The sequence below is a fragment of the Pelodiscus sinensis genome, chromosome 9 (assembly GCF_052426305.1).
Source record: "Pelodiscus sinensis isolate ZL-2025 chromosome 9, ASM5242630v1, whole genome shotgun sequence".
NCBI lineage: Eukaryota > Metazoa > Chordata > Testudines > Trionychidae > Pelodiscus > Pelodiscus sinensis.
The window spans coordinates 57,771,288-57,785,412 of NC_143060.1; the positions used below are offsets into that span (position 1 = coordinate 57,771,288).

At 47.1% G+C, this 14,125-nt stretch overlaps 1 protein-coding gene across 2 annotated transcripts in view; it reads right to left on the minus strand.

Annotated features, from left to right (window-relative positions):
* RNF2 (ring finger protein 2) overlaps window positions 1–13,695 on the minus strand; it is a 34,352-nt gene extending 20,657 nt beyond the window's left edge. Inside the window, exon 1 of one of the 2 annotated variants that reach the window (XM_075936765.2) lies at window positions 13,447–13,695. The gene's annotated coding sequence lies outside the window, so the exon portion shown is untranslated. Of the gene's footprint in view, window positions 1–12,979; window positions 13,390–13,446 lie in introns of those variants that run through there. The other variant, XM_075936766.2, reaches the window with a different exon arrangement.
* Window positions 13,696–14,125: the final 430 nt, after the last annotated feature.

The window sequence follows — 14,125 nt, forward strand, 5'->3', positions numbered from 1 at the left end:
TATGGCTTAAAGTTATCCATGATTATCTGCAAAAGCAGTTCTGTATTACTTTTCTCAGGCATGCTTATCTGTAGACACTCTAAATTAGTGAATTTCTGAACATGAGATTCTGAAGAGGTATTTGATGAAATATTCAGCAAAGCCTTTACCACTGCTTCAGAAAGTTATTTGAAGCTGCCTAAAGTTCGTACACAGTCATGTATGAAAGTTGCCTAAAACTTCAGACATACATTTCAACTGAAGAAGTGTCAAATGAAGAACAGATAAAGGAGATTTCAAGACACATTCCTTTTTGCCAGAGTTTGATCAAATAACCGGAGAGACTTTCAAAGAAGATAGTCTAAAAATAAATCTGTTCTTGTTGATGTCAATTGCCTCAACCCAAACTATGAAAACAGTCTTGGCTTTCTAACATTAAAACCACTCACAGAACATTATGGATGCTATATAAACAATATGGAGACAGAGGTAAAACTCTTGCCAAAATAACCAAATGCTATGAAGAAAAGAAGAACTCCAAAAATGAGAGTTTGGTGCAGTTGATAATTTTTTGGATACATGCAAACCTGCCATCCACAAGTTGTATAAATTATGTGCAATTGGTAGAAGAATTCATCAAATGCAGCTTATGAAAGGACATTTTTATGTCTTCTAAGGGTGAAGGAACTACATAAGTGAGTAACAAAATGCACTCGAGCAGTGGTCTCCAACCTTTTTACACCCAAGATCACTTTTTAAATGTCAGGATAAGCCAATATCTACCCCATCCCTTCCCCAAAACCCCACCTCTTCCTTGAGACCCCACCCTCTCTGTTCCCCTTCTCTCCATCACTTGCTATCCCCAGCCCTTATACATTCTCAGGGTATGGCTACACTGCTGTTTTTTTCCGGCAGTGAAAAAAAAAGAAAGAAGACATTTTTCCGACATTTCGCCCGTCTAGACTGGGCCAAGTGTCAGAAAAAACCCTTCTTTTGGAATCCCCCTCATTCCTTATAGAACAACGGGCTGCCAAAAGAGCGTGTTTGCTGGGAAAACTCCGGCAGTCTAGCCGCACCCTCACTGGGTTGAAACAGGAGGTGCGGGCTCTGGGGTGTGAATGAGGGATTTGGGTGTGGGAAAGGGTGAGAGGTGCAAGCTCTGGGAGGGAATTTGGATGAAGGATGATGTGGAGAAGGGGATGCTGGCTCAGGGAGGGGGCTCCAGGCTGGGGAGTGCTGGGCTCAGGTGGAGGGTTGGGATGCTGAGCAAACCACAAGCTTGTGGCTGTGAGGGTGCAGGAGTTTGGGTTGGGGGTGTGAGGGGCAGAGAGGTTGGGAGTATGATGGGCTCAGGACACAGATTTGCAGTGTGTGAATGGTGCAAAAGTGTTGTGGCAAAAGACTGGGGATGTGGGGGTGCAGGAGTTTGGGGATGTGAGAGGCTCAGGTCAGGGGGTTCCAGTGTATGGTAAGCTCAGATTTGGAGTTAGGGTGGGGGAGGGGTACAGAAGTGTTATGATGCTGTGGCCAGATGAGGACTTGGCCCCAATTGGGGTCTTGTTGGCCAGGCTTCATTTTTAAATAAAATATTATGTAACACACAAAAGGTTTCAGCATAGTCTTTATTTATGGGAAGGGCAGATAGCCTGTTTTGAGACAGGGGTCACAGGTCCACAGAAAAGTCAGTCAGGGCCACACAAGTGAGATTAAAAAAAAAAAAAACACAACCTCTCCAAACCCCTGAAACCTCACTAATGTAGCCCCAACTGTGGTGGTGGGAGCAGAGGACATGGTACTGGGGAAGGGTGCTAGTGGGTGCTGGGGCAGGGGACAGGGTGCTTGTGGGTGCTGGGGCAGAGTGCCTATGGGTGCTGGGGCAGGGGACAGGGCATTTGTGGGTGCTGGGGCAGGATACTTGTGGGGGTCTGGGTTGGGCGGTGGGGACAAGGACCAATACCTGGGGATCCTGCAGCTGCACGCCGAGGCCCAGGAAGTATGCGGGCTGTTCCCCCATCTCCCAAACAGCGGTGTGGTACCTGAAACACTGGTCCATCTCATGCCTGACCGCACCAGCCCCAACCATTGGGACAAATTGCACTTTGCTTCTCCACTTCCCACGGCAGCACATGCCACCCAAGCAGCTAGAGCTGGTGCACTGGGGGCTTTATTCCCCTGTTGCCTTCCCACGCGGGGGAAGGAAAGTGGGGGGAGTCCCAGACTGCGCCAGCCCCAACCGCTTGGGCAGCGTGTGCCTTGCTTCTCCACTCCCCACAGCAGCACGCGCTGCCCAAGCAGACAGAGCCAGTGCAGTCCCAGATCCCCACCCCTCTCCCGCATGCCAGAAGGCAGCAGGGGAACAAAGTCCCCAGCGCGTGATGGACCAGCGTTTTAGGTACCACACCGGCTGTTGGGGCAGGGAGGAGAGCAGCCTGCGCACTTCCAGGACCTGGCAAGCAGCTGCAGAACTGCCCCTGACCCCACGCTACCTCTATGGTCCCTGGAGGTAGCTTCAGCGCTGCCTGCATCTTAGGAGTGGGGGGCAGCGAGGGGAGGCCACAAAGCCTCACGATCAATTGGTCAAGCCTACAGAATCGACCAGTCGATCGCTATCGATGGGTTGGTGACCACGGCACCGGAGGATCGATGAATGATTATCTTTAAGTGCAAAAGTTTGGCCTTTTAAAAAGTTATTAAAGAAAGTTTAATTTCTGCAGAAATTGTATGTCCCCTCATTTACAAGCCCAAGTTTCCCTGCTACCAAGGATAAATAGGCAAATTGAACTCCCAAGTCTTGGATAAAAAAAGTAACCATATACAGTGAGACAGAAGTGGTTTATTGACTTGGACTAAGTCAATACAACGTTTTGTCAACAAAACTTTAGTCTTTGTCTACACTGGCACGTTTGGTGGAGGAAAAGTATCTTTTGGGAACAAAAATGCACAAGCATTCATACTGCAGTGCGGCTTTTGTTGGGGACAATGGCCTGTTTTCCTGCTGTCTGACCTTTCTGCGTGAGTTCATTGCAGAGGATAGTGACTGTCTGGTTTCATCCACATCGTTGCTGAAGCATTTGATGCAATGATGAAGTGCACCACACAGCACAAACCTTACAAATTGTGGTGCCCTCCATAGCCTGGATACCTGAACCCTCCACCCGAAGGGCTACCTCAGTGTTCTGGTGCTTCACCAAAGACCTGCTATTTCCATGAAAAGCTAAACACTATCCTTGGCAGTGACCCCACTTCCACTGCCAAAAGCCCCATGGATATTGCGGAGGAGATGGAGGCAGTATACAAAGGACCTAACCTGGAGAATGAAATAGTAGGCAAAGAAGTTGAGGTAGACTAGAACCAGGGGCAACATTCCCTCTAACCTTTTCCATAAACATGCAGCTTTTTCCCATCCATGTGTGGAATAATTTTTATATGCACCGAGGCATGTGCATATGGTGGTGCACCAATAGAAACAAAAAACCTAGCTGTGGGTGCTGTGCTAATCAGGTGGGTGGCATTGGACTTTCTCCTGATCAGTCGCACAAGCGCCCAGCTTACAGAGAACACTAAGGGCTCCTCCCAGGGTTGCAAAGCGTGTCTGGCAGCCAGGAACTGTTCTCCACTGCTGTCGGCCATCGTCAGTCTGAGCAACCCCTTTCTGGGGACCAGAAAGCAAGGGATGAGATGCAGGGTAAGTACTTGTGGCTTGTGCAGTGCAGGGCTGACGGCACAGAGAATTGGGAGGCTGGCTGTGTTTCTGTGAGCTGCACATAGCCCTGGGTAGCCAATCCATATGGCCGAGCTGGATATTGACGTTCATCATGACCTAAACAGACTCCTGCAGAGAGAGGCTATCGAAATTTCTCCAGAGACGCTTGTAATTTTTCTGCCACATGTTCCATGGCTGTGCGGATGTGTTACACCCCCCATTGTGGGGAGGGGCACATCCCATACCATTCAGAAATCACTTGTGCAGGAACCAAAGCAGAACATAGGTGGGCTGCACATGGAATGAGGTGAAAGCCACAAGCCTGGAGAAGTTGTGTCCTGATTTCTTTGCTTACTCTAAACAAGGAGGTGTCTGCCAGGGCGATAGCCCTCTGTGGATGAATGTAGCATAATGAGAACTATATTCCTGCAACGGAAATGTTCGAGGCCTGGCTGGAATGTCTTTTGTCTGTATGCGCAGCCACCAGCCACCACCTCCCCTCCTTGCCGAGATGTGTTCCTTACTTTTCCGCTGAACCTTGAGAGCAGAAATGTTGGAAAAGGGATTTGTAAATGAAATGTTACAATGTGAACAGATTCCTTTGTGTGCATTGTGCTGAATAGCAGAGACCTTAACAGCCCCTCCGCCGAACAGAGGAGAGGTTGCAACTGATAAGGAAGCATCCTAAAAGGAACAGGGAGGATCTCTTACATGACAATCCAAGTCCATCAGCCAGGGAGCATAGACAGCTGGAACCACACTTGGCAAGGGAACTGCAGAACTGCAAGGACAAGCAGGCCTTTGCCAGGCAGACCACAGAACGCACGATCAGGGTGATGGAGGAACAGAACGAGATCCTCAAGTGTTCAGTGAAGCAACACAGTGAGCCAACACAGCTTCATCCCCCCCTCCCCTCGCCCTCACATTCCTTTTCACTCTCTGCAAGTCCTCATTGTCTCATGCCCCCCACCCTCTCTCCCAGCTTTGATGATGACACCCAGACCCACACACTTGTGCGAGGTGCAGCCTTTTGCCAGTCCCTCCTTTCCCAGCTGTCAGGGTGCTCTATGGCATTTCACTGCAAATAAAGGCACACTTCCATAACGGTACGATGCTCAACAGTCCCATGAACCAGTCTCTGTGATCCCAGCTGCAGGGTTTAAAGGTATATTCCTGGTGATGTTTTGCACTGGATGGGGTTGGGGGCGCAGCCTGCAAGCAACTGTTTAACAGAGGTTTACTCCAGTGCTCCTCATTTTCAGACTGCATCCTCAAAACCTCCCGGATGTTAACAGCTCCAGTGTCTGTCTTCTCAAACACAGCAGAGGAAGACGACTCAGTCTTCCTCAGCACCGCCTTGAGCGCACCACTCCAGCTCCCTTCTTCACCCCCAAAGTGATTTACAGGACTCCAGGCTGCAGCCACTGCCGCTGCCAAAATAGTAGCAGTGGCATCCCGGAGCCCCAGACCTCCTTGAGTCACTGGCTACATCTAGACTGGCATGATTTTCCGGAAATGCTTTTAACGGAAAACTTTTCAGTTAAAAGCATTTTCGGAAAAGAGCATCTAAATTGGCATGGACGCTTTTCCGCAAAAGCACTTTTTGCGGAAAAGCGTCTGTGCCAATCTAGACATGCTTCTCCGCAAAAAAGCCCTGATCGCCATTTTTGCGATCGGGGTTTTTTTGCGGAAAACAAATCTCAGCTGTCTACACTGGCCCTTTTGTGCAAAAGTTTTGCGCAAAAGTACTTTTGCCCGAACGGGAGCAGCATAGTATTTCCGCAAAAAGCATTGATTTCTTACAGTAGGAAGTCAGTGCTTTTGCAGAAATTCAAGCGGCCAGTGTAGACAGCTGGCAAGTTTTTCCGGAAAAGTGGCTGATTTTCCAGAAAAACTGGCCAGTCTAGACACAGCCACTGAGTCCAAGAGCAACTGTCCCCTTCCCCCTGCTCCACTGGCGAGCCAGTTTCCCTCTTCCGCCCCTCCTCCACATCAGCAATATGCCAGCTGCCACGTTCCTCATGCAGAGCAGAACAGGAGCATTCCAACTATTTGCTCTTGCTTTGTTCCCCAAAGGGAGCAGCGCACTCAGCTGTCCGATACTTCCTGGCTCTGTGAAAGAGAAGAGGCGTGTGCCTGCAGCGCAGCAGAAATCAAAACACTGAGCAAAGCCATCAGGGCAGGCATTGTGGGATACTGGCCAGTTCACGCAACAAAACAAACAGCAGCTCTACACTGGCTCTTTGTTGGCAATAAAGTGTGAGAGGGAGTGGGGGAGGAGGGGAATAGTTTTTCATAGGGGTGGAAATTTTGTGTCACCAAAACTGGGCATTTTTCCCCCACAAAAGTCACATTGCAGTTTTTGGCAACAAAACTGGATCATGTAGCCATGCCTTAAGACTACACAAATTCCTGGATGCCAGCCAAATATGCTAATCACACTTCCCTTTTCCAAGACCATACAGATGTGTTTCAACATGTTTAAGGAATTATTTTTTAAAAAACAAAATGTGACCATTACAGCATCTTGTGTCAGCTGCTGATAAAAATGTAAGATGCTGCACTGAAGAACAACTCTTGGTTCCCACACATTTGTATCCTGTTTTCCATTCTGTTCTCTGATGAGCAATCCAGACTTGTCCCATTCCTTCCTAACCAGGGAGAGCAATGAGGGTGTTTTATGTCAAGGTACATGGAAAAGAACTAGATAGGAACTGGTCTGAACAGAGGTGTACCGAACACTGAGAAAGGCTAGAAAAGTATACACTTAAAGAATAGTGTAATGCACACTGAAAACTAAGCAGGGAAGGTGCGATAAATTCCCCAATTATAATCCTGAAATAGCATTTATAACTGTTCCTTACCATTCTGTTTTCCTACTTGAAGAAATGGCTGTTGAAATATAAAATTTGAATGTAACTATATATAAAAAAGACAATTATGGCAACGAAATTCCACCATGGCAGAGAAAAGATTAGCATCTGTATAAAAAAGAATAACAGTTTGTGAAGCATTTACAGGTTAATTCTGACTGAGTGGCAGACATAGCTATCTCCCACTGATGTGAATGTTAGGAGTTTGTTTAATGTCCAAAGGCACATGCTAACAAGTACCATTTATGTACTAGTATTATCTTTATTATGGGAATGCCAACTACGTTTCATACTTAAGGCTGAGCTAAGGTTTGTACTTAGTGCAGGGATTCAACCTCATTTGAAAAATGATTTATCCTCCCTAAAGTTACATCACTTTAACTATAGGAATGTTTTTTTCTGAAAATGTACAAGTGTTAGTTTATAAATTAACAGTAATGCTAAAAAAAAATTAGTCCTTAAAAACATACTGTTTCCTTTGTCCTTAATGATCTTTAATTAAATGCTCAAAACTTCCCATAAAATAAAAAACATTGAAATCTGGTTTATAGGCACACTTGAGGTGGATGGAGGTGGAGGTGGTGGTTTTTTAAAAAAGGATTCATGGTCCTTCTCTCTGGTCCTGTCCCATATTCCCAAATCCTCCCACTAGCACCACCGCCTTTATTCATCACAACTGGAAGTTTCTCCTTTAGCTGAGGCAACATTAAGATAAAAATCAAGGTTGAGAGCACATATCAATTATTTAGGATTCAGCCCATTACAGGGCTGTTGTGATTCTCCCCCCAGGAAAAACATAATAAACCTGGGAAATCCAAGTGAAGGTTACATTGAAGAGAACACCAAATTAGTAGTGTGGATGTCATGACTATTCACACATTAAACTTAACTCTGTCCTACAGTGACCAGAAGGGGGAAAACAGATCTTTAAAACATCCATTAATTTAATACAAGACCACAAACATTAAAATGCCTTAATAGTAATCGTATGATCAGACACTCAATAAAACTGAGAAGTCCAAAAAGACCGCAATGCTTTTAGAGATACTTAACCATCATAGGGCAGACCCCTTGTTTAGTGGTGGATATTTTAGTTGAGATTAGTTCTTCAGTACATTTCTATATTCCTGGTCACACTTATTCTGAATTTTTTAAATTACTGTTGGCCAGCTCCCAAATCCCTGATAACTACTCCAAGAAAAAAATTAATTAGTATTTCTCTTCAGCACTATGCCTATGAAAATCAAGTAGCACATCTGAAACCATTATTAGGAAAGCCCTCCAGATAATATTTGATAGTATGGAATGCAAAATATTGATCCAGAGATTCAATAGTACATTTCTTCATTATATTCTCTCTCCTGAAGGAGAAAACAGGAGCTGGCACATCTTGCCTTGTGCATGAAGATGTAGAAGCTTCCTGCTAATTGTCTTTTCACAACTTTCTGGCAGTGAAACATACTGATCAGTATTCTCTAGAGTGCAGCAACATTCCCAGTCTGTCTGTCAAGCTGCTCAACCTTGCATTAGGAAACTTTGGAGTTTGACAGTTATGTTCTTACAGTTGCTTAATTAGTATTTGCCACACACACGTTCACACACACCCATGGAGTATGCCAATGTCCATCTCTGGTTTGTCAATTTGCCACTGTTAACATTAACCAAAAAGAGGCAATGCTCCCTTTTAGATGTCAAGAGAATAAATTACTGCATTATTTGTTAAAGAATTAAAAATTGTGCCGGTCATTCCTAAGGCTGGTTTATGGTTTCTAAAGGACTTTGACAGCAGGATATTTTTAAAACCACATGCTTTCAAAGTTTCATATTTCTCTTTTTTTTCCTGTATATTAATAGGCAGACTGATAGCAACAGCATTTCATAAAAAAAGGAGAAGTTACACACAACACCTTTATTACACAGACACCAACAGAGTTCAAATTTATTCTAATAATCCTGTATGCCCTTTAACATACTCAGTCTGCATAGCATATATCCTTTGGGATCATTCTGTTCTTTTCCAAACAAAAAATCCTTTGTGTAATTACCTAACCACCAAAATTGTTTTGATCCCTTCCAATAGCTTCTCCAGCTACAGACAGAACTATAATAGACTGGCTTTACTGTATTATCACCTGCTTCTAAAGAGACCCCCAAATTCCCTTAAATTCACAAGAATGCTAATTCTCATTTTTCATATTCCACCATCATGGCAAATCCCAAAGAGACATTGCTTCTGGCTGCACCAATTTCAATCTGGGGTCTTAAGGTGGTCAAGCTGTGTTCATTTTACGTCCAGAACTGGCAATCTTACCATGTGAAAGTTTAGCATTCCTGTTATCACTAACCATGCAGTGGAATCCCTTGGTAAACTCACTTCAGGATTCACTAGTCTTAGCCATCCTATCAACATATCCATACCAAGAAAGCTGCTGAAACCAAACCAGTGCTGATGGAGACAGTTGCAGGGTTTGACTTCCAATATCCTTATTTCTGATATGGAATTTCCATATATATGCATACTCAGGGCTCGCCGAACCGCGACGAGCCCCGCTCGCCAGCCACGCTGTCTGGCTATCTGCGCATGCGCAGATCGCCCGAACCCGGCTCTTCCGGGTTACAATCTACTCACCACAGGCGAGTAGGTTGTATTATTTGTCGAGCCCTGTGCATACTCAAGTTCGCTGATTGTTCAACAAGACTATTACTACAGGTTGAAACTCTCTAGTCCAGAACTCTCTGGTCCAGACACAGTAGTCATCCAAAATGATATTAGTTAGCCTGATGTCCCCTTTTCATGGGTGTGGCCAAGTTTCCCGCGGTCCCATGAAGTTTGTTTACAGCCGCCAATCCTGGCTCTCAGTGTTCTGTGCTATTTTTTAAGCTCTAATTTACCCCTAAATGTCCTCTAACAGCCCAATAAGCAATGGAAGTATCTTTAATGCTGCTATACAATATTGACCTTCTATAGTCCAGAAATTTCTCTCGTTCATAATCGGTCAGGTCTCGAGGGTGCTGGACTGAAGAGGCTCAACCTGTAAAACTAAAGCTATAACAAGATGAGGTTTTAAAAAAATTCTAGCACAAACCCAAAAATCTCTCCCTTTTTGTGTCAACAAATAATAAAAGTTCACATTACAGCTGCAACAGGCAGTTCTGAAATGTCCTATTATTCAAGTAAAAATGAGCTGACATTTATACTTATATCATGTCTGTATTTTGACTAAAAGCAATATTAAGCTGTCATACACGATTAAAGATCTGTGCCAAGACTGAAACAAAGAATCATTACATAAACAAACTGTCTTATCAGTCATCACTGCTGACCCATGTTGACAGACGAGACCAGCACTTGAACTCAAAGGCAATTACACTTATACAAGGAGTTAGCATGCAGCTAATTTAAAAAGACAACAAAAAACACACCATGAGAGGCCTAATCTTACTTTCATGACACACATGGACTATTTGCACTGACACCAGCAAGAACGGGATCAACTTTTCTATCAGTCCAAATTATCCAAAACACGGGTGTTCACACCTTTCATGACTAGATATAAATTACATTTTTAATTATGGTCCATGAGCTAAGGTTACAGAAGAAGAACACGCTACACATAATCCATAGCCGCTGTCACAAGGAGGCCAAGAAAATAAGACCTTTATGAGGTCACTACCATTTAATATTCTGTCACTTCTGTCCCTTATTTGCTAATTTGTGTGCCAAATGAAATAGGCATGCTATTGTATCTGCATTCTGTGTGCATGATCACCTATGTAAATTTTAGAAAATATGGCGCTTAGATTGCTTAAATTTGATCTTGACACTTTTCTTAAAAAAAAACAAAAAACAAAAATGTGTGAAGCATTAGAAAGCAGGCCACAAACAGCAAGCCTTTGCCAGAAATCATGTCATCACTTTTAGAATGGGGACAAGGCACATACTCTGTCCTTAACTCAGACTGATGGTAATGCACATGAAACACAGTGACCAATGTATCCTCCTTTGTGGAATGTACCCCTTCTGGAAGAGCTTCAAAGTAACAGCTTCCTTTAAAAAAAAAAAAAAAAAAAAAAAGATCCTGGCCATTATATTACACTTGGCTCATATCTTCCTCATAAAAAATAAAATGAAGCGTTGCTAAGTCTGAGTTTTTTCTCTAATCACCCATCTCTGCCCTTGCCCCATAGTCAACCAAAAGCAAGCACTTAAAATTCCACCTATGCTACATGAACTATGTGGAGCATTAACGATTCACTTTACATGGATTCTGGTTTTTCCTGCAAGTTCTTGATTAATTATTACATTGGTGTGTTAGCTAATCCAGACTGCTTCTGGCTGCTTTTTGTGTTTTGTTCATTTACCAAAAAAAAAAAAAAAGGATCAGATGCTGACTATCTCCCCCCACATTATATATTTTAGCCTGCCATTTCTCCTTGCTTTCAAATTGATTTTTCATCTGGCTCTTTTAAAAGAGTGTAGGGAAAGAAGAAAATAAGCATTTAATGGAATTCAAAATAATACAGGTACCAAGACATCTGTATCAGTTACAATCCTGATGGGACTCCAGTGTTTGATAACTATATTTCTACCTCAATGTATAGAATTCCCTTAAGTTTCAAAATCCTGCTCTCATTACACACAAGGCACAAGCAAATCTTTAAACACATTATTGTATGTAATTCTTAATACAGAAAATGTCATTGACATAGGCAGAAACACGCCATATATTTATGGGGGATCAACATGCTAGACCTGCTAAATCAAACACCAATCCCTCTTTCATTGACTGCAGTAGTACCCCAGAATGAGAAGCATAAAAGAAGTCCTTTCGTTGACTCAGCGCAGCGCAGCGTAGTAGGAGTTGCATACATTAGGTTGACTTTGACCCATAGTGTAGACATTCCCCCTGTTACCTAGTGAATGACATACAATTAAAGAGCTTTCCCAAGCTATCTAAAAATAGATCCGCACATGTACTACCTTCATATTTTCAAATGCAGAGTTTTTAATATTTCACAAAACACTTATCCCATCACTAGAGATCACATGCAGCATCGCACCACACCATTACCCCACACAAACAGGGGTCAAGTTCTAATACCAATATTCCTCTTGGAATCACCTTGCTCCACCCAAATATTTTTATTAAAATAGTTAAATTTATTGGTCGATTTTACATGTACTCCCAAAAGGAAAGGAAGATGCTTTAACTAAAAAAAAGTTACTTAAAATGATTGTTTAATATATTAATGTAGACCAGGGTGGGGGTGATACAGCCCACCCTACCAGGACCCTCAAGCACAGAGCAGCTCACCCTGCTTTAAAGTGACTAGCTGCTCTCTGTGTCTCTCTGCTCTGGGCATTAGCGGGAGAGGGAGACTTTGTGCCCTTGCTCCCAAGCAAAAATCTCTCCATTCCCATTGACCTGTTTGCAGCCAATAAGAGCTGAGAGACTTTTTTGGGGGGGGGGGGCAGTGCAAAACCTCCTCCGCCCCACCCCCCAGAAATTTTGAGCAGCTTAGGGCCACAGCAGGCAAGAAGCCCGCCTCAGGGGACAGCAGCCCTGCTGGACAAGAACTACATAGGTAAGCGCCTCCTGGCCAGGGCCTGCCTCTGGCACCATCTCCGTCCCCTGAACGACCTGCCCCAGGTCACCACATCCTCCTGCCCCAGGTCACCACCCAAACCTTCTGCACCCCCTCTCTTCCATGTCACATCTCCCTCCGAGACTCTGCACCCCTCCTACATCACATCTCCAGGACAAAATCCTCTCCTGCCCCCTTACCCCGCCCCAGACCCTGCACCAGATCATAACCCCCTCCTTCACCCAAACTCCCTCTCAAACACCACTCTCTCCTGCACTCCACTCCACTACCCCAAGTTCCTTTCTGAACCCAATTTCCATTCCAGACCTCACAACCCTTCATAGGAGAGCATGGCCCTTGACCACTTACCTAAAACTTGGGAGTGGCCCCCCCAAACAAAAAGGATTGCCCACCCCTGATGTAGACCGTGTTAAAAGTGAGCAAGTGCTCTCAAAAGACTCTACCCAAGTAAAACACAGAACCAAAGTTTTAAGCAAGGTGTGAGGTCAGACTGGTACTGGAAACTATGAATGCTACATGGACCCCAGCCTTCACAATCCCTTGACAGGACCTACTTCAACCAAGTCTTTTTGATACCCTGTTGAACATCGAGCCCCACAGTGAAATCGATCCATCAGCGCGCACCGCTCACAGCTGGGCAGGTGCGGACAGGGCTCCAAGGAAAAGACAAGACAGAGCAAAAAAACCGGATGATGGCGCAGTGATGCTGCCAGGAGGTGAAAGCCAGACATGTACCAGCCCCTCTCAGACACAACAGCCCCGAGCGAGGCACCCCCCCACACACACTGGCACCCCCCCTGCCCGCTCCGCTCCGCACCTGCTGTTCCGATGCCGCGCCCCGCGGCTCTTTGTGCGCGTCCTGCCCGTGGGGTGGCAGCGACACCCCGAGAGACGCCCCCGGGCCGGGGGAGGACTCGCCGCCCGCCGAGCGCTGCGCAGAGAGATGCTCGGGGACGCCGCGGCAGGGGGCGAGCCGGACACAGACCCCCCCCCCCCCGGCACAGAGGGGCCCGCCGCGGGGAGCAAAGCGCAGGCAGCTCGGGGGGGGGACCAGGCACCGCCGCCCCCAGGGGGGCGCAGCGAACACTCCCGCCCGCAGGGGACACGTCTGGGGGCGCTCCCCCCCGAGCACGGACCCCTCTGGCGGGAAGCGGGGTCCCCCGTGGGAGCCGCCAGGACTAGCCTGCTTGCAGGGGCCCCGCCCGGGAGCCAGCGGGCGTTGGGCTGCGCCCCCAGGCAGCTCGGCCCGCCCCGGAGAGACCCGGGCCCCCGCCCCGCACTCACCGGCTGCGAGCTCCGCGGCGCCCCCCAGCCGGGCCCCCTCTCCAGCGGCCGGAGCAGCCGCAGCCCCACCGCGCAATATGGCGAGCGGCGGCCTCCGCAATGGAGCTCGGGAAATGGAGGGAGTTACATATTCATGGCCGGGCCGGGCGGGGGCCGCGGCGACCGGCCTCCCCGGACCCCCTCCCGCGGCGGGAGCGGCCGCTCTGCTGGGGAGCGATGTGCGGGATTCCCAAGGCTACAGCCCCAGCCCTTCAGTACCCCCCGCCCCGCGACAGCCCCTTAGTACTCCCCCCCCAACCCCGGCGGCTGCACAGCCCCCTCTAGCGCTATCCCCCCGCACACCTCCCTCAGCCCTTCAGTACCCCCCCACCGACACAGCCCCCTAGTACTCCCCCCCCAACCCCGGCGGCTGCACAGCCCCCTCTAGCGCTACCCCCCCACACACACCTCCCTCAGCCCTTCAGTACCCCCCCACCGACACAGCCCCCTCTAGCGCTACCCCCCGCACACCTCCCTCAGCCCTTCAGTACCCCCCCACCGACACAGCCCCCTCTAGCGCTATCCCCGCACACCTCCCTCAGCCCTTCAGTACCCCCCCACCGACACAGCCCCCTCTAGCGCTATCCCCGCACACCTCCCTCAGCCCTTCAGTACCCCCCCACCGACACAGCCCCCTAGT